Source organism: Panthera pardus, unplaced genomic scaffold, assembly GCF_024362965.1.
Source record: "Panthera pardus isolate Hobbes unplaced genomic scaffold, ASM2436296v1 HiC_scaffold_8, whole genome shotgun sequence".
Lineage (NCBI taxonomy): Eukaryota > Metazoa > Chordata > Mammalia > Carnivora > Felidae > Panthera > Panthera pardus.
Genome location: NW_026527013.1, coordinates 47,925,662 through 47,952,803, shown reverse-complemented (window position 1 = coordinate 47,952,803; position 27,142 = coordinate 47,925,662). Strand labels below are relative to the sequence as shown.

The following is a 27,142-nucleotide window of genomic DNA, read 5'->3' as shown; positions in this document are numbered from 1 at the left end:
GGGAAACAAAAGAGGTAAAGAAGTGTGCATATGTGTGTGTTTTTGTATGTGTATTCATATGAGAGAGAGAAGGTGATGCAAGGCAGCAAGAAATGGAGATTAAGTAAATGAGGCAAAATCTATAGCTGTAGGTGAAGGGAAGGGTGTTTATTGCACTACTGTTTCAAATTGACTGTGGTTTGAAATTTTCAAAATAAAACATTAGGGGAAAATAAAATCAAATTAAAATATAATATCCAGACCCCACCCCAGAATTCTCTACCAACTGACCTGTTGTAAGACTCCAGACCCTGGAATTCTTAAGAGCTTGCAGTTGCAGCATGGGCTGAGAACCAGTACTGTAGGAGAAAGAAAAGGTGTGGTAGGTCAGAGAGATTTAGGTTTTCTCTGCCACTTACCTTCTGCAACCTTCTTGTAGTGAAGGTATATACTTCACTAAGCCTTAGTTTCCAGGTCTGTAAAATATGACTTCTACTATCAATGGCATAGAGTTGAAACACTCAATGTATCTAAACACATCTCACAAATTCTAGAAATATACGTACAATACTTTGGGAAACTTGATTATTTGTGTCCTGTTAAGAAACTGAAAAATAAATAAACCAGAACAAATCTCTCAGTGGTATGAGTAAAAAAGAGAAAGCAAGTTTGGAAATGACAGATGTCACATTCTCCAAAGTTGCTGACAGCAAAGTTAGAAGGTATAGAGGAACAGAACGTAGAGCTGGCCAGCACTTTAATGAACCACATTAATTTTGCAAATATTTAACTTTAAATTTAACTTTACAAAAATTATTTCATTTGGGGCGCCTAAGTGGCTCAGTCGCTTAAGCATCTGACTTGGTTTTGGCTCAGGTCATTATCTCACAGTTCCTGGGATTGACTGGGATTGACTCACACACACACTCTCTCTCTCTCTAACTAAAAAAAAAAAAAAAAAAAAAAAGATTATTTCATTTAATACAGCATCCCTAGAGAGTAATTATTTCCCTATCATAGATGTGAAGACTGAGGCTTAGAAAAGATAAGTGCTGTCCCTGAGGCCACAGAGATGGTACACAGTAGTAGGTTTTGATCTCTTTGTTCATGTAACCTTAGGGCTCAAGCCATTAGTCACCATGACCCATTTCTTCTCACAGTATGAAATCGCAAGTCCTTTCGATTTTATTCACCCATGATGAGTCAATCTTCTGGGTGGCAGCCGGTCTCTAAAATTACATTATTTTTTTAAAACTTTTTTTAACATTTATTTATTTTTGAAATACAAAGAGAGACAGAGCACTAGTCGGGGAGGAAAAGAGAGAGAGAGGGAGACAGAATCTGAAGGAGGCTCCAGGTTCTGAGCTGTCAGCACAGAGCCCAATGTGGGGCTCGAACCCACAAACCGTGAGACCATGACCTGAGCCGAAGTCAGATGCTTAACCAACTGAGCCACCCAGGTGCCCTAAAACAACATTCTTGAATTGTCATCATTCAGACCATAGATTATTCTTTTATAAGTGATATAAATGTGTTCCATAGCAAGGCAGGAGATAACTAGCCCACATGCATCGTGATTAATCTGTAAGAAAATTCCTCAGTGCTGTACTACTAGACGAAGGAGTCATTCAGGTGAAACCAAAAACAAGATGCTCCACCTTCAGGATTGTATAAACAAACAACATGAGGTTTTATAACATATATTCCTTCATTTACTTACTTATCCATCCACTCATTTATTTATCTGCCTTTACACATATATGTATTTTATTCACTTATCCATTATTTGTTCACATTTATCATTTATCTAATACATTAATTGTTCCAATTATTCATTCCATCTTTTCAGTCAAAAAAAAAAGTAATTCTTGAATCCTTACTATATGCCAGGTACATTTCTAGAAGGTGTGATACAGAATCAAACAAAGCAGATCATTAACTCTGCCTTCATAGCACTTACCTCTATAGGTGAAAACAATAAATGAGAGTAACAACAAAAATAAGTAAAATATATAGCAAAATAATTAGTGATTAGTGCTAAGGGGGAAAAAAAAAGAAGGAAAATAAAAATAGCAAATGTTAAATAGGATGAAGGTGATAAAATTTCAACAGATGGCCAGAGAAGCCTCATTGCAAAGGTGACTTTGGTGATGATTTTAATCAGAGATAAAAGGGAACAGGGTGGTAATAAAAAACAAAACAAAACGAACCCACACATGTGCATATATGTACCTATACACATATGCATACACACATTCATATATGCATATATGTATATATGCCAATGTATCCCCTCTTTCACTGAAAATGTGTTACTAATGTATATGTATATGTATATGTATATGTATATGTATATGTATATGTATATGTATATGTATATGTATATATGCTGGATTAAATAGTGCAAAGTGACATTGTTGATTTTATTGTAGAACAGGTAGACCTGTAAAAATTTGTGACTGGCATTGGCCACACTTCAAATAGCACTGACTTAAGGCATTGGAGGTCCAAGTGAAGTTTTCAATTTTTACTTCAATTTTTACACAAAAAATTCCATGATTTGGGGAAGAAGAGTGAAATGATCTAATATATCTCTTAAAAACTGCACTTTTGCTTCAAATATTTGGATTTCTGGAAACACAAAGAAAAAGGGTCTTCATGCCTCTTTCACTCTATCTTCCTGGAATCTCATATTAACTGGAGATACTTCCTCTGTACTCCTGAGGCACAGGACCCCAAACAAGGTGTCATATTTCAAAGCCTTTTTTCCTGATGCATAGACAAGTTTCCTGATGCATAAACTGAAAAAATAATTGAACCAGCTCAAATCCCCAGCACCCACATGTCACCTGGATTGAATTCTCTGCCTTTCCCAGTGACATTATCCCTGTATCTCATTTCTATTTGTTCTGTTAGCAAGGAACTGCATTCAAAACCAACAGTGGGTGTCTCTGACTTTGAAAACTAGCCTGCCATCTAGAAAAGTGGAGTTAATTACTTATATGAAGTGACTGAATAACCGAGGGAATATACTTGTGATGGCACTAATATATCACCTTTATTGTAACAAGGCTTTGTTGGTCCCTAGACAAGACACTGTAATACACAAAAGGCAAATTGCAAGCTTAGAAATGTCGGAAGAGCAGCCCACCAAAGGAACTAGGACTTCTTAATGAGCTATTTTGGGGAGCTCATTGCTCTAGAAGTATAGTGGGGTACATTTTTATTCAATGTTTAGTTCTTTGAGCTCCAAATAGAGGAAATCTGACTAGTTTGCAGCCCTTCTTGTACCTGAAAACAAACAAAAACTTAAGACTTCATTTGACCTACCTCTACTTTTACTCTTATCCTCCAGCTAATGAACAGTAACAATGCTTCCCATGGAACTGTATTATGGCTACTCAACTGCCAAGAAAAAACTGAATTCACCCACTATCTTTGATAAGTATGATCACTGAGGGACACAGAACCATTTCCAGTCTCTGCCTCTCCCAGTCCCCATCTCCTGGAAGTGGCAATCCAGAAAAATCATTCCTTAGAGAAGCTACTAGTATGAAGGTTCCCTGGATTTTACAAGAAAAGGAAATGATCAGCTCCTTTCAGGTGGTCCAAGGTTGAGAGAAAGACACCTCTCTTCTTCCCACGCCACTCTACTCCACCTCTGAGATTTCCACATTCTAATCCTTGCAGCTTGAGAATATGTCACAGTACATGGTGAAAGGGACTTTGTGCATAGAATTAACTTTACAGACTTTAGAGACATTGTATTAGATTATCCAGATGGATTCAATAGAAACATGTGGGCCCTTTAAAGTAGAATACAAAGGCAATAAAGTCTATGAGGGAGATGCAATGATGAAAGATGAGGCAGGAGAGATTCAAAGTGTAGGCAGGACTCTACCAGCCATTTCTAGCTTTGAGGATGGAGGAAGGAGGCCATGAACCAGTGAGCCAGGGCAGCCTTGACAAGCTGTGGGATCAACTCACAGCTGACAGCAAAGAAAGAGATAGCTCAGCTCCATAACCACAAAGAACTAAGTTCTACCAACAACCTGAATGTACATAAAACACCTTCTCCTCTAGAGCTTCCAGAAAGAAATGCATTCCTGGTGACACCTTGACTTTAGCCAGTGAGCCCAGTACTGGACTTCTGACCTAAAGAATGGTAAGAAAAGAAATGTGTGTTATTTTAAGCCATTAACTTTGTAGTAATTGGTAATAGCAGCAATAGAAAACTAATCCATGGTCTCTAAGAGGCAGATTCTTAGGTGGAAGACACTTGGTGACATTCAGAAAAGCATGGCACTGAAAAAGTAAGCAAGCACATTGGGGTTGCATCTTCTGCCTATTTCCTTTTGCCAATTCAGCTATTTTGCTATATAAGTTTTGGGGTAAAGGAAAGAGAGAGGAAGGGAGGGAGGGAAAGTGGTAGGAAAGGAAGGGAAGAGAGGACACAAGAGAGATTGAGAAGGAAAGAACAGTATATACAGATACCATGGTCTTGAAATGCCACCATTTTACTCAGTGAGCACACACCCCAGAGGAAACCTGAGTCTGATGTTCTCCACTGAGTCTCAGGTCCTATGCAACTTTCACAGTATCAGCATCTTGTTACATTGAGAGTGATGCAGAAGAGTGATCCTAGCATTTAATAAAACTTATTTTTCATGGAAAAAAAATGGCCCTCAAGTACAAGCCAGGCCCATCAGCCGGCAATCAGTTAAAGAAAACATGATTCATTCCAATACTTATGGAAGAGCTTCCTGTTCTTGGCTACATACTGCTTACATTGTTCTCTTACAGGGAACCTCACAAAAGAATGTTAAAGGGTAACTGTCGAATAAATTTTTGCCTTAAAACCTAACCTCGAGTAATAATGATTCTAGGCTAAAGATAAAGGATGTGGTAGAACAGTATTTCTTATTCACAGAAATCGTTAATAATGAACTGTGATTTGAACAAAAATTCAATTATTGCTGTTAGAACTAAATAGAGATACAGCTGAGTGGTTCACCAGCTTCCAAGAGTGATTCTTGACCTGGATAGCCCCCTTTCAAATTAATTCTCAGTGACCTCTGACTCACAGGCCACGGGCACCAAAGTCTGACCATACCAAGGCTAGCCGGTGGCAGCTCTGAAGCATCTCCTACACTTGATCCCCTTCTACTCCATCTCAAGCACATTTTCCTAATGCCTGACCACACTATTGCCCAAAATGGACTCAGTAAGCTATGAACTAATAAATAATTAAAGTGGATATTTAACAGAAAATTTTCAAGGAATTAAAAGGCTCTAATATGCAAAGGAGTTTTCCTTTCAACTGTGAAATTCTCAGCCACTCTGACAAGCAGAAGGAGTTATTTTAGAACAGTCTACAAATCATGTAATCATAATGCTTTGTGTTGAGGTACAAGATCATAATGATCATGGGAAAGATCTCAAAGACGTTGAGAGGATTGTGACCCAACCTTTTTCATTTACTGCTGGGAAAACATAGGTTTGATTGAAGATGTTCAGATGACTCACCCCTTTATGAGTTAGTGATTTTACCAGCAGCTTCTAGCATTCCAATCCATTCATTCATTCATTGGTTCATTCATTCATTCATTCACTCATTCAGCAGGTATTTAATAAGCACCTGCCAAGCACTGGTTTAGGTACTGAGGATTGAGTCATAAAAAAGTACAGGGAAGTGAGATTCTTTTGAGATATATTTTGAGATAATTTCCCAGTGTTTTTTTTAACATGGCTTTTAATTACCTCTCCATTTCTCCACTGAATTATTTATATATCTAACTATACTTTCTCAAACACTCCCTTCCCAGGGGTCACCCAGACTCCCACCAAGAACTTTATGTCTTTGTACTAGTCTCATTTTCATAACCTGACATAAGCAGCCCATGATGCGCATTAATCTCTAAGCATCAAAATTCAGCAAATTATTACAGAGTACTTGGCACATAAGAGCATGAATGCAAGAGCTGGTGATCATAAAACAAGGCATAAAATGGAGTCCCTTTCTTCAAGAAAGTTAGAATCTACTAAGGAGCACAAAATGAGCATCTTTGAAATGGAGCACAGAAAGATAATTGGATATCCAAATAAGAAAACATAGTTCCTAAGCAAAATAAATGGTAACTCAGAGGCTTCCTGGAAAGGGTGGCTGATGAGGTCAATTTTTATAATTGTTAGACTAGAACTATCCAAGAATGGATATGTGAGAAATTTCCAGAAAGAATAGTTTAAGAAAAATCAGTGGTGATGTAGAAAAGCCTCAGACACATTTGTGAATAACAAATGCATGGGTTTGTCTCTATAAGGGACTGAGCTATATTTGGAGTTGGGGCAAAAGGTATATAATTATTCAAATTTGAGTAGAGAAGGCTTTCCTAAGTTAGAATTGCTAGCTAGAAAACAAACTCTTGGTTCTTGCTCCCACTCCCTTAATATTTGTTGCCCTCATCACACCTAAGCCAGGTGAACTCTTCCTCTTTGGACAAAATTTCCTCCCTCAACCTGAAAGCCTTTTCCTTGACCATAAGGGCTTCCTCAAGTCATATGGACATCACAAACTTTCTGTAGATCTAATAAACACCATCTTTTGTACTTATAGCCACATTATTTCAAATGTGTGCAAATATTTTATATTCCTAGTCGTGATTTTTTTCTTTGGTGATACTTTGGTGATACCAAAGGATTATTACCACAGGGTTGGGCTGTTGGGAGACTCTCTAAAATTGTCTCTCTAAAGACAATGTTAACTGCTCTGTCACCACAACTGACAGCTCTTGGTTTCAGACTTACTAAGGAATCACTGTAGTTTCTATGGATTTAAAAAATAGTTAATTTTTCCTTTTTAGGAAAAATGTCAGACTTATTAAAAAATCATTTAACTTCCTCAGATCCTAAGGATCATGATCCTCATGTTGAAAGGCCGGTAAAAGGCCAGTCCATACATTGCCAAGTATGTAATTAAAGCCGACAAACATTGAAGTATAGAATGGTGTTGAGTTTTGCTTTATTTGCCTTCTTTAAGCTTACCTACATGACTAATTTTATTGCTTTATGCCCCTAACAGAAGATGCTCTAGCTGAAAGTCTTCTCTAGGCACCACGAGTCTACTAAAAAATTAGTATCTTATAATCTCTACCGATAGCCAGCCATCCCAAATGGTACTCATGCCGCTGATAGTGTAGTTCCTGCTTTTCAAACCTTATTAGAAGAATGGTGGGTGGCTCAGTCGGTTAAGTGGTCGACTTCGCTCAGGTCATGATCTCGCGGTCTGTGAGTTTGAGCCCCGCGTCGGGCTCTGTGCTGACAGCTCAGAGCCTGGAGCCTGTTTCAGATTCTGTGTCTCCCTCTCTCTGACCCTCCCCTGTTCATGCTCTGTCTCTCCCTGTCTCAAAAATAAATAAAACATTTAAAAAAATTAAAAAAAAAAAGAATTGTAGGTCTTTATGATTCAAAGACATATAAGTTGATCAGGTTTCTGAGAGAATGAGCATAGTAGATTTTACCATACTAGATTTTAGTATATCTTACATTTGCTCCATCTGGTCAACCTAGGAAAACAGTGGTTTCTGAAAAATGGGTCATAACATTTTATTTTTCTATTTTTTTAAACTAAAATCTTTTTATTATTATTTTTTTTTTTATTTACATCCAAGCTAGTTAGCATATAGTGCAACCATGATTTCAGGAGTGGATTCCTTAATTCCCCTTACCATTTAGCTCATCCCTCCTCCCACAGTCCCTTTAGAAACCCTGTTTGTTCTCCATATTTAAGAGTCTCTTATGTTTTGTCCCCCTCCCTGTTTTTATATTATTTTTGCTCCCCTTCCCTTGCGTCCATCTGTTTTGTGTCTTAAAGTCCTCCTATGAGTGAAATCATAGGATATTTGTCATTCTCTAATTTTGCTTAGCATAATACCCTCTAGTTCCATTCACGTAGTTGCAAATGGCAAAATTTCATTCTTTTTGATTGCCAAGTAATACTCCATTGTATGTATGTGTGTGTGTGTGTGTGTGTGTGTGTATGCACATAAGAGCATGTATGCACACACACACACACACACACACACACACACACCACATCTTCTTTATCCATTCATCCATCAATGGATGTTGGGGCTCTTTCCATACTTTGGCTATTGTTTATAGTGCTGCTATAAACATTGGGGTGCATGTGTCCCTTTGAAACAGCACACCTATATCCTTTGGATAAAAACCTAGTAGTGCAATTGCTTGGTGACAGGGTAGTTCTATTTTTAATTTTTTGAGGAACCTCTATACTTTTTTCCACAGTGGCTGCCCCAGTTTGCATTCCCACCAGCAGTGCAACAGAGATCCTCTTTCTCCGCATCCTCGCCAACATCTGTTGTTGCACGAGTTGTTAATGTTAGCCATTCTGACAGGTGTGAGGTGGTATCTCATTGTGGTTTTGATTTGTATTTCCCTGATGATGAGTGATGTGGAGCATTTTTTCATATGTCAGTTGGCCATCTGGATGTCTTCTTTGGAGAAGTATCTATTCATGTCTTTTGCCCATTTCTTCACAGGATTATTTGTTTTTTGGGTATTGAGTTTGATAAGTTCTTTATAGATTTTGGATACTAACCCTTTATCTTTTATGTCATTTGCAAGTATCTTCTCCCATTCTGTGGGTTGCCTTTTAGTTTTGCTGATTGTTTTCTGATTGATTTTCCTGAGGTCCCAATAGTTCATTTTTGCTTTTGTTTCCCTTGCCTCTGGAGACGTGTTGGGTAAGAAGTTACTGTGGCTGAGGTCAAAGAGGTTTTTGCCTGCTTTTTCCTTGAGGCTTTTGATAGCTTCCTGTCTTACATTGAGGTCTTTCATCCATTTTGAATTTATTTTTCTGTATGGTGTAAGAAAGTGGTCCAGTTTCATTCTTCTGCATGTCACTGTCCAGTTTTCCCAGCACCACTTGCTGAAGAGACTGTCTTCATTCCACTGGATATTCCTTCCGTCTCTGTCAAAGATTAGTTGGCCATACGTTTGTGGGTCCATTTCTGGGTTCTCTATTCTGTTCCATTGATCTGAGTATCGGTTTTTGTGCCAAGAGTCTTAACATTTTAAAAGATTGGGAACAACTGTTTTTGTTCCTTATCATTTGGTTTACATCCTTTAGGTAAGGCTAGTTTAGAAGTTATCCTCAGAGAAAGATGGAGTAACAAATTCTAGCTCCAAGGAGAGATTTCCTGCCAATTTAAATTCCCCCCTCCGGTTGGCTGGGAAACTTCCCACCTAAGCCCCTCACAGGTGAGATCAGCTTCATGGGCTTGCATATGACTCAGTACTTAGGAGGATGCCCCTCTTAGTTTAACATTCTACTGTCATTGTCTTGAGATTCTTAATGATTTTTTAATTAGGAGACTTGATTTCATTTTGCACTGAGCCCCACAAATTATGTAGTCAAGCTGCTCAGAGAAACATTGTATCAGAATGCTTTTGGCTGCAAGTAAACCCAACTAAAATTGACTTAACCCATGAGAATTCCTGGGCTAGCCCAGGACTGCTATAACTTCACAATATCACTAACCAGGCACAAAAACAGTTATAAAAGCTTTTAGGTCCCTGTGTTCTTTTTTCAGTCATTCTGATAAGGACCTTATGTGAAAATTTCTCTCCAGGGTGGTAAACACAACAGTATTTTAAAGACATGACCGGGGCGCCTGGGTGGCTCAGTCGGTTGAGAGACTGACTTCGGCTCAGGTCATGATCTCATGGTTTGTGAGTTCAAGCCCCGCGTCGGGCTCTGTGCTGGCAGCTCAGAGCCTGGAGCCTGCTTCTGATTCTGTGTCTCCCTCTCTCTCTGCTCCTCCCTCACTCATGCTCTGTCTCTCTCTGTCTCAGAAATAAATAAACATTAAAAAAAAAAAGAAAAAATTTAAAAAAATAAATAAATAAATAAATAAAATAAATAAAGACATGACCAACCTAGTATATAGTTAAATCGGATGACAGAGTTTTCTATGATGTTAGGGATGAGATATAGAACAGAGATCTAGACCTTGCATGCTATTTCAAAGTTATGAGACATATGAACTGTCTATATGCTTGACCATGTTCATGTATATTAATTACACAGCCCCCTGCATAGATTAAAGTTATCTCACATGTACCAACAAACCCATACCACTCTTTTATGTTGACGTATTTTTTAAAGTAATTTACCCTGAGTACAAAATACAATATTCCTTTTAAGAGTAAAGGAAACCCACTCAGCTATTTTCATCCCTTATCACCCAGAATTTGAATACATTTTCCTTACCAACTCACTTACTGGTAACATTTGCCCCAGCAACTAGAACAGAAGTCAGATTCTCTGAAACACCTATTCGTAAGAGAAGTGTAAACAAAATGAAAGTTTTAGTAGAAAAGGGGTGGAATAGCAATGGTTATAGGAATAATAATCCATAGTAACCTTGTTCTGAAGTCCTTTCCATCAGTGGAAAACTATCTTACCAAAAATAACTCAAATCCTGATAGTCTTGCTCTACCAAAACATATTGTAAGAGTACATCTGGATGCATACAAGTGATAGTTGTCTTAAACAATGTAGCAGGGAGATTGTGTAAGTAAGATTGAGAGATAAAGTAGGGAAGATATGCTATATACAGACTATCAAGGAGTTTGGGTGCTAGTCTTTACATTTTAGGTAATTATACCAAAGCAAAATGGCAGAAGGTTTGAAAGCACAAATCACTTATCAGGTGTGTAGACCTGAAAAAGTCATTTAAATTTTCAGATCATCAGTTTTCTCATCTACAAAGTATAGATCATAGGAGTAGCTGCCAACACAGATGAATGTAACTACTGAATGAAACAATGAACACACCACACTCAGCACTGGTAAGCATTCAATTAATGTGCTCCTGATGAGGTAAATGTCAATGGTTCTAAAAACAGCCATTAAAAACCAGTGCAAAGATATCCCTGTGATAGCTGATTGGGAGCTAAGACTGCTTTCATTTCAGTAGAAACACTCACCCAGGGCCTATGCTAAAGCCATCCTGAAAGAAGAGTGTGTGCCCAGGTGTGTGGGAAAATGTGTGTGGGGAGGGTAGTGATAGGCCTGTCTTGCTCGTCACTGAGAACAATATAGTGAGATACAAACTAAACTGTTATTTTCAAATTGCTCCCTATGCAGGGACACGTGGGTGGCTCAGTTGGTTAAGCATCTGACTCACGTTAAGCATCATGATCTCACGGTTCATGAGTTCTAGCCCCACATCAGGCTCTGTGCTAACAGCTCAGAGCCTGGAGCCTGCTTTGGATTCTGTGTCTTCCTTTCTCTGCCCCTCCCCCACTTGTGCTTTGTCTCTCTCTTTTTCAAAAAAAATGAATAAACATTAAAAAATTAAAAAAAAAATTCGCTATGCAATATTAGATTAACAGGCTGAAAAATGCCCAGTTCAAAGGCTTGACCTATACATAGAAAATACTAACTTTGTATCTGAAACAAATTTCTCCACAAACAGGGGCTAAAAAAAATCATCAAACCATGTATAACTCTTCTTTTTAAAAATCATCTTGGCATTTCTCCCTCTGATTCCGCATACTTAAGAATTTGCCAAGGCAGGGTTTTTTTTTGTTTTGTTTTTTTGTTGTCCTATTCAAAAAATCCAGTAAATAGGGGTCTATCACCAAAGCAAAGTGATCTTAATTATATTCATTCAAACAAGACCACTATAATTCTCTATTTATTGCAACATGAAAAATTCCCAGAAGACAATCAATAAATTATGTTTTCCTTTTAGAAAATTCTAGACAATTCACCAATGTTTTCCAATACACTATTTGGAAGGCAGTTTCTGATTCAGGCTAATCAGACAGTCTTCTAATGAAATTTTAGACAAGACTGAACTCCAAATTCTATACTTAGAAAACATTTGGGGTCAATGCATTTGAGTGCTGGTAGAACAGTACAAAAATAAGACCTGTGGAAAAAGCAGATGGCTCTACAACAAACAGTTCAACAAGCCACACAAAACTGAAATTAAACAGTCTATGATTTTGTTGAATTACTTTTGCCTTTTATTCTCTACCCAGTATAAGGAGGACCAATAATCAATTTTTCAGCAGGGGCAAGAACAATAAATGGCAATAAATTATCAAAGATATAACACACTCATGTTCACACACATATTTAGAAGCATATAAACACAGAATTTTCTTTTTCTGAAATATTAACTGATGCAGTATTTTGATCTTGTATTATCTTATGCGCAAGAGCCCTTCCTCCACTCAGCTAGATAGGGCTAACATCAGTATTCCTTGTTTCAAGGAAGGGAAGGACAAGCAGAGCAACAAAATCTCTCTTCTTAGCAGGGACCATGGATTGGACATGTAATGAGTCAGAGCAAGGCTTCTAGCCACCTACAGGTAAATGATGATTCTCTAGGTAGAGAGGGCTGGGAGAGAATGTACAAGGGAGAGAAACAAGTTTAGAACCAAAGAACGTTTGTGTCATCTAGGCTGAGCCTCATGGACAGCAGGCTGTCCAACATGTGTGAGGAATATTTTGTAGATGTTATAACAATACGTTTTTTTGCATTTATGAAAACCAATGTCTAGGCATAAACCAACCATTATGGAAAATATGTGATGTCAGAAGAAATTTTTTATAGTTTTTGAACTATATGGAGTGTTGTCCCTGGATCTGCAGGTCCAAAACACAGAGAAAAGAGGAAGGTGGCTTACACTGAGGTATCTCCAAGACAATTTCTGCACAGTTTCCCAAAATGAGTCTGTCTTTGACTACCCGAGTCTAAACATAACATAAACTCAGTGAATATCCTTAGTTGGAAAATTGGATAGGTGAATGAATCAATGAATTAGTTATTTTCAGCATTTCTTTTTTTTTCTTTTTTTTTCTAATTGGGAGACACTATACTACTGTGATTGAAAGTCTGGATTCTGGGTTAGTCCTGGTTTACATTTATAATCTTCTGCTAATTATATGATCTTAGGTAAATCTTATAATGATTTAAACCACTTCCTTATCTGAGAAGTGGTGACACTTCTTTTGTTGGGAGGATTACATAAAAGAATATATTAAATGCACTGTGCCAGGCACATAGTGCTTATTAAAAATGGTAGCTACCCACCATGATGATTGTAGTTATTATCTTGTCGAAATACTTTGGCATCAACAAAAGTACAAATTAGTCAGTTTAGTCAAGTCAGAGCAGAAGATAAAGCTAAAAAAAAGTGCACGCAGAGTAGTTCAAATCCCCAGTCCTTTACCTGCAAGTTAAATTTGGTCCCAAATTCAATTTACTGCAGTCTCATTTGTTCTGGGCAATGTAGCAAGAACAGAGGATGAATAAATCCTGGGTCTGTCCTCTGGAGTTCACATTGAAGTAGGAGGGGTAAGATACCCACAGAGAGCATTAAAATAACTTTCTGTGTGTCTGTTCTAAAGGGAAAGCTATTAAAAAGTAATAGTAAGTGAACAAGAAGCTGAGAGAAAGAAGTAATCAGTGTGAGCAAGCACACTCGGAGAAGACTTAGGGAAGATGGCCGACATGAGTTTGGCTGTAAATACATTGTAGACATTTTCAACATGAAGAAGAGGGGAAAGACTGATCACGGAAATTTTCTGGGTTATCAGCTGAGAAGCAAAGTGAAGATGAGTGTCCTATCCATATCTTCTTGACACCTACCATTACCATGCAAACATGCTTTTAACCGCCAGCCCCTATGATTCTGTGCCTTGAGAATTCTGTGCCATCAGTGCATCCAGAAATACTGTAAGATTAATACCCATCCCAGGTAACGCTCAACCTATCATGGCTGATGAATAAATAACCCAACTCCCTTGTCCCTCTAACTCCCAAGATGTCCCCAGCAGGATTATGTGCTAGTTGCCAACAGGCATAAGTGTGCTATAGAACAAAACACCCTTTATTGGCTTCCTTCTCTGCTCTTACTTCTCCACTCCCCTATGGTCATTACTTGAAATCATTTTCTAAATAAACGATCTGTGTGTGAATCCTTACATCAAAACAAACCAAGACTGGCAAGATGATAGCGTTCACAGTTGAGTTTAGCACAGATTTCTTAAGCACTTTGTATGTGCCTACACTACACTACACTACACTACACTACACTACACTCTGTGGATTCAGAGATGTAGCAGAGGCACACCCTGACTATATGGAGTTTACAGTCTGGATGGAAATATGAAGTACACTAAAAATAAGCTTTTTTAGTTTCAACTAGATCATAAGGTCCCTCAGGACTGAGATCATGCTTGATATAACACTATAGTTCCCTCAATAATTAGTATAATCAGGTGTACAGCATAGGGGAGGTTCTCACCTATTTACTGAACAAAAAAGCATGATAATGACAATACAATGTATGTTAAAGGCTCTACAAGTCTTCAAGTGCTTTACAAAAATTATCTCATTTGATCCTCACTGAAACCCTACTAGATAAGAATCATTTGCCCACTGAACAGAATAAGAAATTGAGGCTCAGAAAAGTTTTATCATTAGCTGTTAGGCCACTGAGCTGGGGTCTGACACAATGCTTAGTGATTCCACAATTACTGCCCTCATATAGCTATGTCACCCTGGACCTTTCTCCCTTATATCCATGCATGCAGGTTGTAATTAGGGAGAAATCCAAGAAGAGAAATCTGTCTTCATATCATCAGGAGGTGGGCCAATCATGCAACCAAAACATGGCTATTAATTCTCTTCAAACATTCCCCGTCCTCTAACAATCAGAATATGTGCTTCATTGGTTATAATCCTGACTTTACCAGGGAAGATGCAGCTACAAGGAAAGTAGACTTTCATTCCTCCATATGATTATAGAAAATAAGAACCCAAGAAAGACACTGGGTTGAGTATCTGATCCCATCATCTCAATTTAGGGATAATAGAGGTCCCAGCGAGGTCATGTGAATGCCCAAGCTCACAACTGCTCTCCTCTAATAGGCCAAGACAGGCAACTCCTTCAGGTGAGAAAGGCAAGTGCCAGCATTTTGGCTCTTCATAGCCACAAAGAAGGCAAGGAGATGGAGAATTTAGCCTCACACATCACCTCGGGCAATGCTTCTCAAACTACCTACAGGGGACGGGCAACAGTTTCTGTTTAATCCCCAACCTACTGCTGACCAATACCTCTGTAAAAGACGGGAAGTATGAATTACTAGGTGTTGCTCTAAATATTTCTAAACATTTACTTTTGATTTCTGTACCATCTTGTCATGGCCCAGTAACAGTTTGTGGTTTGGGATTGGCCCTCTGACTACATACACTTTGAATAGCATAATACAGAGGGCAAGGAAAGCAGAGGGGGTACACAAAAGATGGTATGTGTACTGGGCACTGGCTCAGTTTTTTCAAGATGTGGTTTGGTTTCCCTCCTTTGTTCTTCCAATACAATCCTTCCATCAGCAATGCTTCCATGTGTCACCTATGATCTCCCACCTTACATGGGACCTTACACTGTATCTTTCACGCCCAGAATTCATTCCTCAAAGTTCCCCACACGTGGATCTGCCCTCACCATCCCTCAACAAAACTGGTCCTGGTGCACATCTAAGCTAGGCTCTATTCTCTGCTAGAAAGAAGGCAATCCTGGGGGCAGTGTCCAAAGTAGGGTACTTATATCCTGTGGGGTACGCAGAATGATCCACTGTGGAATACAGCAAGCAAATATAGTTACTGTTTCTACTAGCTTTTTCTGCAATCCTTTTAAAATGTCTACTTTAAGGTAATATTTATAATGTACTTATTATATCAGCATAGTCCATAAAATAAACAAACAAAAATGTCACCTACATCAGGGGAGACAGCTCTTTTTTTCCCCAGACCACAATGCCCAATGGAAAAAAAAAGTTTTGTTTTTTTTTTTAACTTTAATGTATCCAAAATTCACTGGAATACTTAAAAAAAAAACAGATTCCAAATTCCCTGTAGATTCTGGTTCACTGGGTCTTCGGTAGGATCTGGAATATGTATTTTTAAGAATCATCATCCCCCAACCCAACTATAATATTGATGTCACTGTCCCAGGATCACCATGAAAACCTCTCTCCACATAAAAAAGTAGGACACTTTGTTAAGAAATTGATACAATTTTTGTGAGATCTTAGTTGATGACAATTTATGAGTAAGAACAGAGTGCTGATAATTTTTTTTTAACAGTGACATTTTAAAGTAATTAATTCCTACACTTGAAAACAAGGTCACTGTCTCTAAAACTTGATGTTTGTTAAGATTCCAAAAGTAGAAATTAAGGGAGAGAAAGTCCTTTATTCTGGAAAATGCAAACATCAAAGTGAACATTCTGTTCTTTTTGGATGAATCCAAATGAATGTCATACTGACTTGCAGAAAAACTATTAAAACATGATACAACAAAGAATCCAAAGCATGTTTTGACAGATGTGGGGTTCAGTTGACAGCAAACCAGGCCATTCTTGACACACTCAGGATTTGGAGAAGGGGTTTATTTTCCAAAATGAGCTATGTATTTGGAAGACTCAACTTTGGCAATGAAAACTAGAAGAAAGCCAACTAATGGGATTGGCATGACATCCTGAATGTTTGGCAGATGAGAATTCCTGTAAGAGGAAGGTCAAGCAAGGGACAGTAGATGTAGTGGTCATTAAAGGGTGTTCCTGGAGCACTTGGGTGGCTCAGTCAGTTAAGCATTCCAGTCTTGATTTCAGCTCAGGTCATAACCTTGAGGTTGGTGGGATTGAGCCTCCAGTCAGGCTCTGTGCTGGCAGTGTAGAGCCTGCTTAGGATTCTAACTCTCTCTCTACCCCTGCCCCGCGTGTACTCTGTCTCTCAAAATAAATAAATATGCATTAAAAATAAAAAAAGTAAGGGTGTTCCTACAATAGAGAGAAGGCCTTCAATCAATGGGCCAAGGTTAGAAAAACACTCGTGGACTCTTAATTGAACTGGTGGAGACAAGGCAGCTTCTGCATACTCAGTTCATGAGATACAGGGGAGATTATCAAAGCAAGGACTCTAGGACAGCAAAGAAAGTCTACAGATGGAAACAAGATTACAAATAAGAGAGCATCTCAGTTGCTTAGTTTGGAAAATCCAATTAGATATCCCATCCCATGATGGCCTAGATTTCTCTGTGGGAGTTAACTTCATTGCTTTATCAAACATGTACTTGCCACTCACAGGGCCATATGCCACACTCCAGGAAAATGCCAGAAAAGTCTCTGCCTCAGCCTTCTTGCAGCATCCATTTTAGTGCAGGGGAGAGATTTAATCAATAGCCATATGATTTAATCAATAGGCAAATGCAAAACTTCAAGTATATATAAAGTACTCCTGGAGGACAGTGGGATGGAGAGGATTCCAGTCTGGCAATTGATGGCTAAGCTAAGATCTAAATGTGAATAGGAGGGGCACCTGGGTGTCTCAGTCAGTTAAGCAACAGACTCTTGATATCAGCTCAGGCCATGATCTCAAGGTTTGTGAGATCAAACCCAGCGTTGGGCTCTGCACTGACAGCACAGAGCCTGCTTGGGATTCTGTCTCTTCCTGTCTCTCTCTCTCTCTGCCCCTCCCCCAACTTGTTCTCTTGTTCTCTCTCAAAATATATAAACTTCAAAAAAATAAAGGTGAATAGAAGTAAGCTGGGTGAAGATCAGAGGAAAGAGCATTCCAGGCAAAGGGAACAGCAGATTCAAAGGCTCAACATTAGGATGGAAGCTTGCATGACTGTAAAATGTGGCATAAGAAGCCCAGTGAGAAAAGTGGTTGAAGAAATTAGTTTCTGAACTTTATTCAAAGTGAAATGGGAAGACCTGGAAACATTTTAGGCAAAGGAAATAACAAGAGGAAATTCTAGATTTCAAAGTATCCCTCAGGATTTAGTGTGAGAACAGCTTAGAGAGAGGCACAGATGGATGAGAGTAATCAGATGGTTATGAGAGTAGCCCTGCTGCAGAATAATGGTGGTTTGGACTAAGGAAGTCACAAAGAACATAAAACTCTAAGACAGAATTGAGAGATAAACAGAACTTGTCACATGAAAGCAGGGATAGCAGAACAGAAATTCACCCACATTAAATGTTTTTCTCAATAATTCATTATTTTAGTTAAAACATTTTCTTTTTTAATATACTTTAGACATATATATTTATTTACTGCATATAATAAATGGATGGATTGATGGATGGATGGAAGGAAGGATGGAAGGATGAATGGATGGATGGATGGAAAGAAGGAACAGATTCAGATATCAAGATGGGACAGATCCTATACTTGGCTCAAGTGAAGTGCTGCTGGTTGCATTAACCAAAAATGTCAAGGTAACCCAAAAAATGCCCTGACAGGAAAAAAAAGATTTTAACTTTTTTTCTGAAGGAAATGAAAGTCTTAATTAAAAAATTATCAGAAGCCTGGTAATTCCAAACTGCACTAGACATTTTATGCATTTACTGGCATTTTTTGGGCATGACACAGAGCCAAGAGGTGAAAATCCAAAAATTAATATGGATCTCACATTAAAAAGGGAGGAGATGATGTATAACATATAAATAGTCTCCATAATAGAAATCTATTCAGGTTTAATGCGGTCATTTCTATTTGTCCTGGATTTTCCATTAAGACTGTCTCTTTCATTAAGTCAATGACAAGGCATCCTTACCTTGCCTTGGTGATTTCTCTCCAGCTGATTGTCCTACTAGGTACCCTGGTAGAGCTTGAGTCCCTCAAGCAATGATGATCATGTTAGACTTCCAGGCATACAACCCTGAAGCAAACTCCCTTCATTAACTCTTCACCTCGAGAAGACATAAAAGTAAATGAGTGATTAATTATTTATTGGTCTAATCTACAACTTGAAAATTTATCAGAAGATAACTCAGTCTGTAAATGGTAAATGAATTTTGAAAAGTTAAGGATCCCTTTCTTATTCATTCCTTCAACAAATGGTTATATGAGATGGACATTATACCAGGACAAGGGTGATAAGGCAGTAAACACATGAAGAAAAAATGAAACAAGATATTTGAATCATTACAAATTGAGGAATTCAGCCATTGATATAAATAGTAAAGAAAGACCTCAAGGATAAACCTATGACACTTTTCTTGAAGGGCAAATCTGGCAATTTATGATGTGGTAGAATTAATCAAGCTTCCACATCACAGCAAGGACACCATGTTTAAGTCAAAATATAAGTTATAATGACACACAGACAATAAGAAGGTAAACTGATCAACATCTCTTATGTCATTCATTTGTTCATTATTCACTGAAACCTTGTTAATCATACGTGCTTGATGTTGACAATTGTATGATGCACTAGGATAGGTTTTGAACAGAATAGTCATTGTGGGGAGGAAGAAAAGCAAACATTAAATAAAGTGTCTTACAAATAACGATCTAACTTCAATGGTGTTAAGTTCCATGATGGAAGGTACAATGTGATCGAAAGGGATGGCAGCAGGATGGAAAGGGCAGGCATAGAAGAGGACGAGTAGGAACAAAGAGGTGGAAAATAACAGAAGGTAAAGCACATACAGAGACCCTGAGGAGAGAATTTGGAAAAGGAGAAGGTCCAGCATGTGAAATACAGTCAAGATGAAGACAGTCATAAGATGAAGCTACAGAAAAAGTTAGGCTCAAGAGTATAAGCTTTGCAGAAGAGGCTAGAGATTTTGACTTTTTATCAGAAGAGCAAAAGAAAGCTAATAGTTTAAGAAATTTCATAACACTACTTAGATATTTCTAGTTGGTGTCCAGTAAAAGTTCATTAAAAAAAAAGAAAAAAGGAAACACTGTAAACATTCTAATTTGAGTAAACTAAAACTATACTACTAGAGCAATTACATTTTATAATTTGCTTATGGGAATCAGAAAAAAAAAATAAGATGCTATTGGTCATTTTCTTTTTATCATCCTGCTCTATTGTGTTCTACAAATGCAATGCTGTAGGTCAAAAAGAAAGTCTGAAAAGCCCAAAAAGCAAAAACACAAGAAATAACAAGAGTTGGTGAGGATGTGGAGAAAAATGAAACCTCATGCACCATTGGTGGAAATGAAAACTGGTGCAGCCACTGTAGAAAAGAACATGGAGGTTCCCTAAAAAATTAAGAATAGAATTACCATATAATCTTATAGTTCCACTTAGGGTATTTACTTTAAGACTACAAAAATTCTAATTTGAAAAGATATATGCAGCATAAATGCAAAAGGTTATTGCAGCATTATTTACAATAGCCAAATTATGGAAGCGTCCCAAGCACCTAGCAGTAGATGAATAGATTTAAGAAGATGTGGTAGACATATACAATGGAATATTACTCAGCCATAAAAAGGGATAAAATCTTGACATCTGCAACAACATGGATAGGTCTAGAGAGTATAATGCTAAGCATAATAAGTCAGGCAGAGAAAGACAAATACTATATTATTTCACTCACATTGGAATTTAAGAAACAAGAAAAAGAGAGACAAAAAACCATACTCTTAACTAGAGAGAACAAACTGACAGGAGCAGCATGTGGGGGGATAGGTGAAATAGCTGAAGGTGATCAAGAGTATACTTATCATGATGGGCACTGAGTAATGTATATAATTTGTGGATCACTATATTGTACCCCTGAAATTAGTATAACATTGTATGTTAATATACTGCAATTAAAAAGTTTTTTTTTCAAGTCTGAATAGCCCTGTTTGTAGCAAAGACGTCAAGTTCATCTAATTTATGTTTGTGCCTTTGAAAGACCATGACAAGAGTATTCCTGAAAATAAAATAGCTTGATAAAGGACAGCTATGTCTTTCTTCAGGCTTAAAAATAAGTTGAGGAGTGCTTTACTTCAAATTTCCCATACACAATGAGAAAAGAATTCTACTGATATGCCATTTTCATCCTAATAATTGGGTTTTTCTAGTGAAGCAAAGATTTTGGAAGAGTAAACACTGTGATCCATCAGAAAATTTGTACTTACTGCTCATAGAAAACATTTAAACATTTTAACTTGGCCAAGAAAAGAAATAATTTTACTTTTCATTAAACTTGTTTGTGGGGAGATACAAAATTCTCAGCTTCAAAACTGCTTTTCATTTCCCCCAGTAAACCTTACCCTTGCCAAATTGTTTTACAATAATTGCAGCTTTTTGAATGGTTTTTCAACAGCTCTCAAAGATTCATTTTCCTATGAGCATTCCTATTACAGTAGTTGAAAAACAACATTAGTTCGGATGGGTCTGAACACAAATAAGCCTGTGGTATAGAAATAGCGTTAATTTTCTTTAATCCCCAGAAGGCAGACAACCATTTTCATGAAACTCCCAAATACACAATTTTCCAAGTCTGTGGGATTAAGATCATTATCCTATTTAAAAAAGCACATCCTCCCTGTCCACTGCTATATAATTAAAGAGCAAATGCTTCCAGCCAATCTATCCCCATGTAACACTTAGCTCAAGCTGTTGGTATCTCGCCCACATCCTGCTGGCACTTTCTCTTCCCCAACTTGTGGACAGCTTCTAAATGCATGTGGTCATAACTGTAAGCCTGAGGGCTTTCCTTGGATGTAGAAAGATGCTCAACCTTTACAGGGAGGAGAAAGAAAATCTGGGAAGCTTATGACCCCAGGAAAGGCCTTCAACCAATGGCACACAGGAGTTGATGGTATCCTTGCCCTTCACATGGAACAACTTTGAGACACAATCCACACAATGCCCCAGGGGACCCACAGCAATCCCCTGCTTATCAATTGACCTCGAAGTGACTTCCTTCTGATCCCTGAGTCACTTCACATTCCCATTATGGTGCTTCCTGGTTTACCTCACAATTAAACCACTTGATTTCCTATCATAGTTTCCAATCTTAGATTGTGTGAATTGGCCTGAGGTAAATACATTGTCTCAATATGTTCCAAGGTATCATTTTTATTCCCAAACTATCTTTAGTATTTATGAAAAAAATAATGACCTCTAAATTTGCACAGGTAATGTCCTCAAATACAGTAAATGGCAAAATACTTTTTGGATGCCAACAATAAATGTCAGGTCCTGGGAATAAAACTGTGAACAAGGTACTCTTCATGAAGAATATATCCTCAAGCCCATGATAATGAATCTTAGATTTCTCTCCTGAGGGGAAAGGTCCTGCATTTTGCCTTCTAAAATTCCACATTAAGGTCTCACATCCTTTCATGAAAGACTCTAAACCAGTGGTAACTACCCTTATTTGGTATTATAAACTCTGATAAAAATCTAATGATAGTCTTTCAGAAAAGTCCATATATACAGGTGCACATATATAATACATAAAATTCCAGAGATCTCTCAGTCTTCTAAAACCTTTTACATGAATCCATTTAGAGATCTATGGACCCAGGTAAAAACTTGTGCTCTATACCATGGCTGTTCAATGGAAATACATTCCAAGACAGATATAATCTTAAATTTCTGGGAGTCACATTTTAAAGTGACTTAAGCTTAATATTCTATTTTATTTAACCCAGTATGTCTAAACTCTTATGATTTTAAATGTAATGTAATTAATATAAATGTAATCAATATAAATGCAATCAGTATAAATTATTAATAAGCTATTTCACATTATTTTTTTAATTCAAAGTCTTCAAATTCTGGTATGTATTTGACACAGCACATTTCAATTCAGACAAGCTACATTCAAACTGCTCAGTAACCACACAGACCTAGAGGCTACCATATTGGGCAGTGCAGCTCTAAAGTAAGAAGTCATGGAAGTTTGTTTTCCTGACCTTCCTCGTTTCCCTTTATAAGGCCCTTCTGCCCTTAGGGCATCATCTCAGTATGGAATACTTTGCATCTCCTCACCCTGTATCAAGTCAAAAATTATCTTCTTGTCTTTCCCTTTCCTGCTACAAAATGCTTCTAGCTAAGTCTCCTGTTGCAAAGATTTAAAAACACATTCATGCTTTAGTGTTAAGAGTTGACAAGCTTTAGGATAGGAAATGCAAATTATCTTCCATTGAAATTCCAACTCTGACGATATTCTTCTCATTTCCAGAGTTGAAAAAGGTTCTGAGGCTGCATTGAGACTCAGTGGAAAGGGATGTTATGATCAACAGTCAATGTTGTCCATTGGTACACAGGTGGGTGGAGTGCATATAAGCTATGTATTTCCTGATAAAAGGTATTTATAACCTAGCAGATATTTCTTAAATTACTTTTAAAAAGTACTCTTCAGTGGAAAATTTCAGGCATGTGCAGCTAACCATCACTGAATTGTGCTTTAATTTCTAAGGTCGATGTTTTAAGAGATTTGTAGGATATACAACATTTTAAAATATATTAATATGAATGTAAATATAGATATATATACAGATATAGCATCTTCAGAAGGAGGATAAGCCAATTTATGACACAAATAAGAATTTGGGGAGGAAAAACAGAAGCTAAAAAAAAGCTCTGTGGACATGTTTTTATGCTAGCAAGAATCAGCAATACCATTGGGAACTATTCTCTGACCACATTTTTTGGGCTGTTATGATATGGACCTCATCCATCCATCCATTCTTTGATTTTCATGACAACTGTGTAAAGTAGACTGGAAAGGAGAAATTGTCCAGTGGCCAGATGAAGACCCTGGGGAATGAGGAAGTAATTAGTACTCCCAATTGTAAGAGTATTCATGACGACTGGGGGCATTCTTTTCACTAGCTTCTGCTAACACTTCTATCACAGTCTCTTCTCGTAGAATGGCAGATACTGCCCACTTATGGGAAGCTATCCTGTCTACTTTGGTTTATAAGTGTCTGGAGTTAGAAACCCTCTAAGTGGCCTTTTGTTCTCAACACCAGAATGAGGTACTTAACCGGTTCCATAGTAATTAAATCCCACTCATAATTTCCCCTTCATGCGCCAAGGGGATACATTCAGGCACCCTCCTCCCCTGCCCTGCACAGACTATCAACAAATTTTCTCTTTTACTGTATTTCCAGCCCTTTCCTAAGGTTGTGCCAATGAGAAATGGGTGGAAAGAAAGGCTTTGAGCTTAAAGGACTAGAAATATTTACTTCCTGCAGAGCTAACTATATGTCATTCGACATAACAGAGCAGCAAGCAGAACCCAGATGTCGGCTTGGTTCACCCAACCCTCCACAATTGAAATAAAATTAGAGTTCCATCTAATGAGTGATAGATGGAAATTCATAATGCTCTGGAAATTTAGGAGGTGGTGTGTATATTTCTTCTAATCACCTCTGGTGGCAAATTCCTGATTCTAAGGAATTAGTTTATAAGCCTCTTTAATGCAGTGATTTTGCTCCGAGACTCTCCATAATGGATATTGATAGGAGAGCATAAGGCAAGCTGACAGGCCACAAACACCCACCCTCACCCCCCAGGTGGGATATGTGTGATATTCCTTGGGCACTCCTGGCTGCCAAAGAACAAAGAAAAGGGGAAAAACACAGGACTAACTGATAGAGATCATAGTCCTAAAGGACCTGACTCTCGATCTATTTATAGATATCTTAGTAGATTACAAGAAATATCTTATTGAGATTACTCAATAGCCCAATCTCCAGAAACCTGTAGACTCAGTTTCCTGGAGCCCCAACACCACCCCTCCATAGTGATGTGGGTAACAAAGGCAGAAGGAAATGGCAGATAGAACTAAATTTCCTTATAACCTGCAGCCCAATGACAAATACTTGAGGCTGGCAGAGTAAAACATTTCTCCAGTACCTCCCTCCTGTCTTAATGTTAACACTTTGCTAGAGGGAAAACAACCTTAGGATGACAGTAGCTAGGCCTCCTAGCTACTTTAGCATACGAAAATATCACTGGAACTTCCCCTAGACTTTACTTCCCCCAACTCTGATAGTATATAACCAGTCTCTCCTCACGGTCCCAGGTCCTGTCCCGTGCTTTAATAAAATCACCTTTTGCACCAAAGACGTCTTTAAGAATTCTTTCCTGGCTGTCAGCTCAGGACCCCATGAACCCCACTATCACCCAAAAAAACTTCATCAGATATCACCCCCTATTTTCTTTACTCCCCCAAATCTACTAGCACTGGGCTATGTACATAGCTTATAAAGGGATGGGTGGTAAGGCAGCAAGAGGGAAAAAAACATAGGTTTGCATTACAGCAAATACCTTAGAAATGCATGCATGATATCCCTGTTTGGTAGAAAATGGTACAAAACTCCAGCAACAATTTTGTTTGATCCCCTGTGTTGCTTGGTCTCATCTCTCCTTTCTGTATCTTCCTAATTTCTTCTCCCTTGCTCTATGTCCCATTGTTTAAATATCCATAAGTTTATTATGCAAGACAGTTGAACTACTTCTTTGTTTCAAGATCTCTTTACAGACTATGAGCTAGTCCTTCCACAACCAGATGAAACATCTGATCAGTCTATCCTATATCTCTTTGTAAACAGGTAAAGTTCCTTCCTGGTCTCAACTGTTTAAATAACAGAAAAATGTATTTATTTTCACCTTGTCTTTGAATAGGTTCCCAAAAGTAGATCTTGGGATAAAGATTTATGTGCAAGTAATTTCTTAATAAATAATTTCCAGGGAAAATAAAGAGTTTCCAGGGGAGCCTAGTAAGCATGACCAGAAGGGGAAGAAGCATAACCAAAGTGAGATCTCATGCAAAATATTTCAAAGGCAATGTTCATCCTGATTCCATAGGGAACTTTGAATTGTGAACTGTGCCTAAGAGTTGTCCATGTCAGGGGGCACCTGTGAGTCATTTGCTAAGGGCCACCCAGGCAGCTCCCAGGCATATGAGGGCAGACTGGCTCAAGGAGTCTCGGGGAAGCCTTCCAAAGATAAGCTGTGGGTGCTCATTGTCAGAATCAAAATCATACAGGAAAGAGCACACAAAAATGTTAAACAGGAATTCAATGGTATCTAAGCAGAATACCACCAATGCACATGACACCCAGCTTCATAAGAAATTTTTAAGCAGTTGGAATTTTCTTCCCATCTCATGCCTCCATGTTTTCAATACACTGCCATCCACAGACCTACGTGCCACAGTACCCCTCTTTCCACTTCCTCTTCCAGAAAAATTTACCAATCCAATGTCACATAACCTCACGATCTTGATGTGTCCTAAGCAGTGGGTAGCTAATTTGATCTTCAAGTCCATGTACCTGAATATTAACATGCGATATACCCCAGGTAACATTCATACTTTGATTAATGCCTATCTTAGAAACTGTAGTCTAAGGAAATGATTCACTAAAATAGCATCAAATCATATACAATGTAGTACAAAAGGTAAGAAATAGTTTTGAGTACATAGACTTTTCTAAAGGTTTCTTTGAAATAAGTGAATCCTTTCCACCCAGAGCTAGTCCTTAGTACAGTTAAAAAAAAAGAGAGAGAAATAGCCATTTAGGATGGCTTACTACATGCCAAGCACAATGCTGAGATAACTGTCTGTCACTGAATCCTCTCCTTATCAGGTAAGTATTGCTATCCTAATTTATGGAGAGTGAGTGAAACTGTGGCTTAGAAAGATGAAAGAGCTTGCCAAAGAGTAAGTGCTAAAAAGCAGCAGACTTAGCATTTGAACCCCAATGCGTATTAAAACAAAGACTTCCTTCTTCACAATGCTGTCTTGCCCTCAACAGATATGTTTTTCTCAAAACCACAGAACAAATCAATAACCAGATATTAGGAGTAATGGAAGAAGTGAAATCTGGCACTATAAGTTGTTTATGGAAACCCTAATGGAAAACTCAAATCTGAGCTTTTTAATTAAATATAAATGTGCATCTGTGTTGTGCAGTGCTCTTTTACTTGCTTGCTCTCCTCTCTCTCTCACACACCTCTACTCTTTACCTCCATCCCATGTGAATACAAGATCAATTCAGAAGACATAGGTTCAAAATAACCTTAAGAACACTTTGTAAGCTGCTAGTTCTCTACGCTAAGAGAAACTAAAGAAAATGAGAAAATAACCAACTTCTCCTTATTTTTTTAAAGTCTGAATCAAAGAAAAAATTACTGTATCTCTGCAGCTTATAGAGAACTGTGAGCCACTTGCATGTTTTAAGTATCTTTCCACTATATAAATTTTCAGAACACAGGGTTTCTCAAAAAAAAAAAGTCCATAAAATATTACAAAGCACAGAAGAATTGAGATGTAATGTTTGTTGCTGCTGGACAATTGACAGCTG

General features: G+C 37.9%; 1 long non-coding RNA gene across 1 annotated transcript in view; it reads right to left on the bottom strand.

Annotated features, from left to right (window-relative positions):
• Positions 1-267: 267 nt before the first annotated feature.
• The window catches only part of LOC109254659 (uncharacterized), a 257,029-nt gene continuing 230,154 nt past the window's right edge, over positions 268-27,142 (bottom strand). The window contains exon 3 of the long non-coding RNA XR_008420402.1: positions 268-338. This is a non-coding gene — a long non-coding RNA (uncharacterized LOC109254659). The remainder of the gene's footprint in view (positions 339-27,142) is intronic.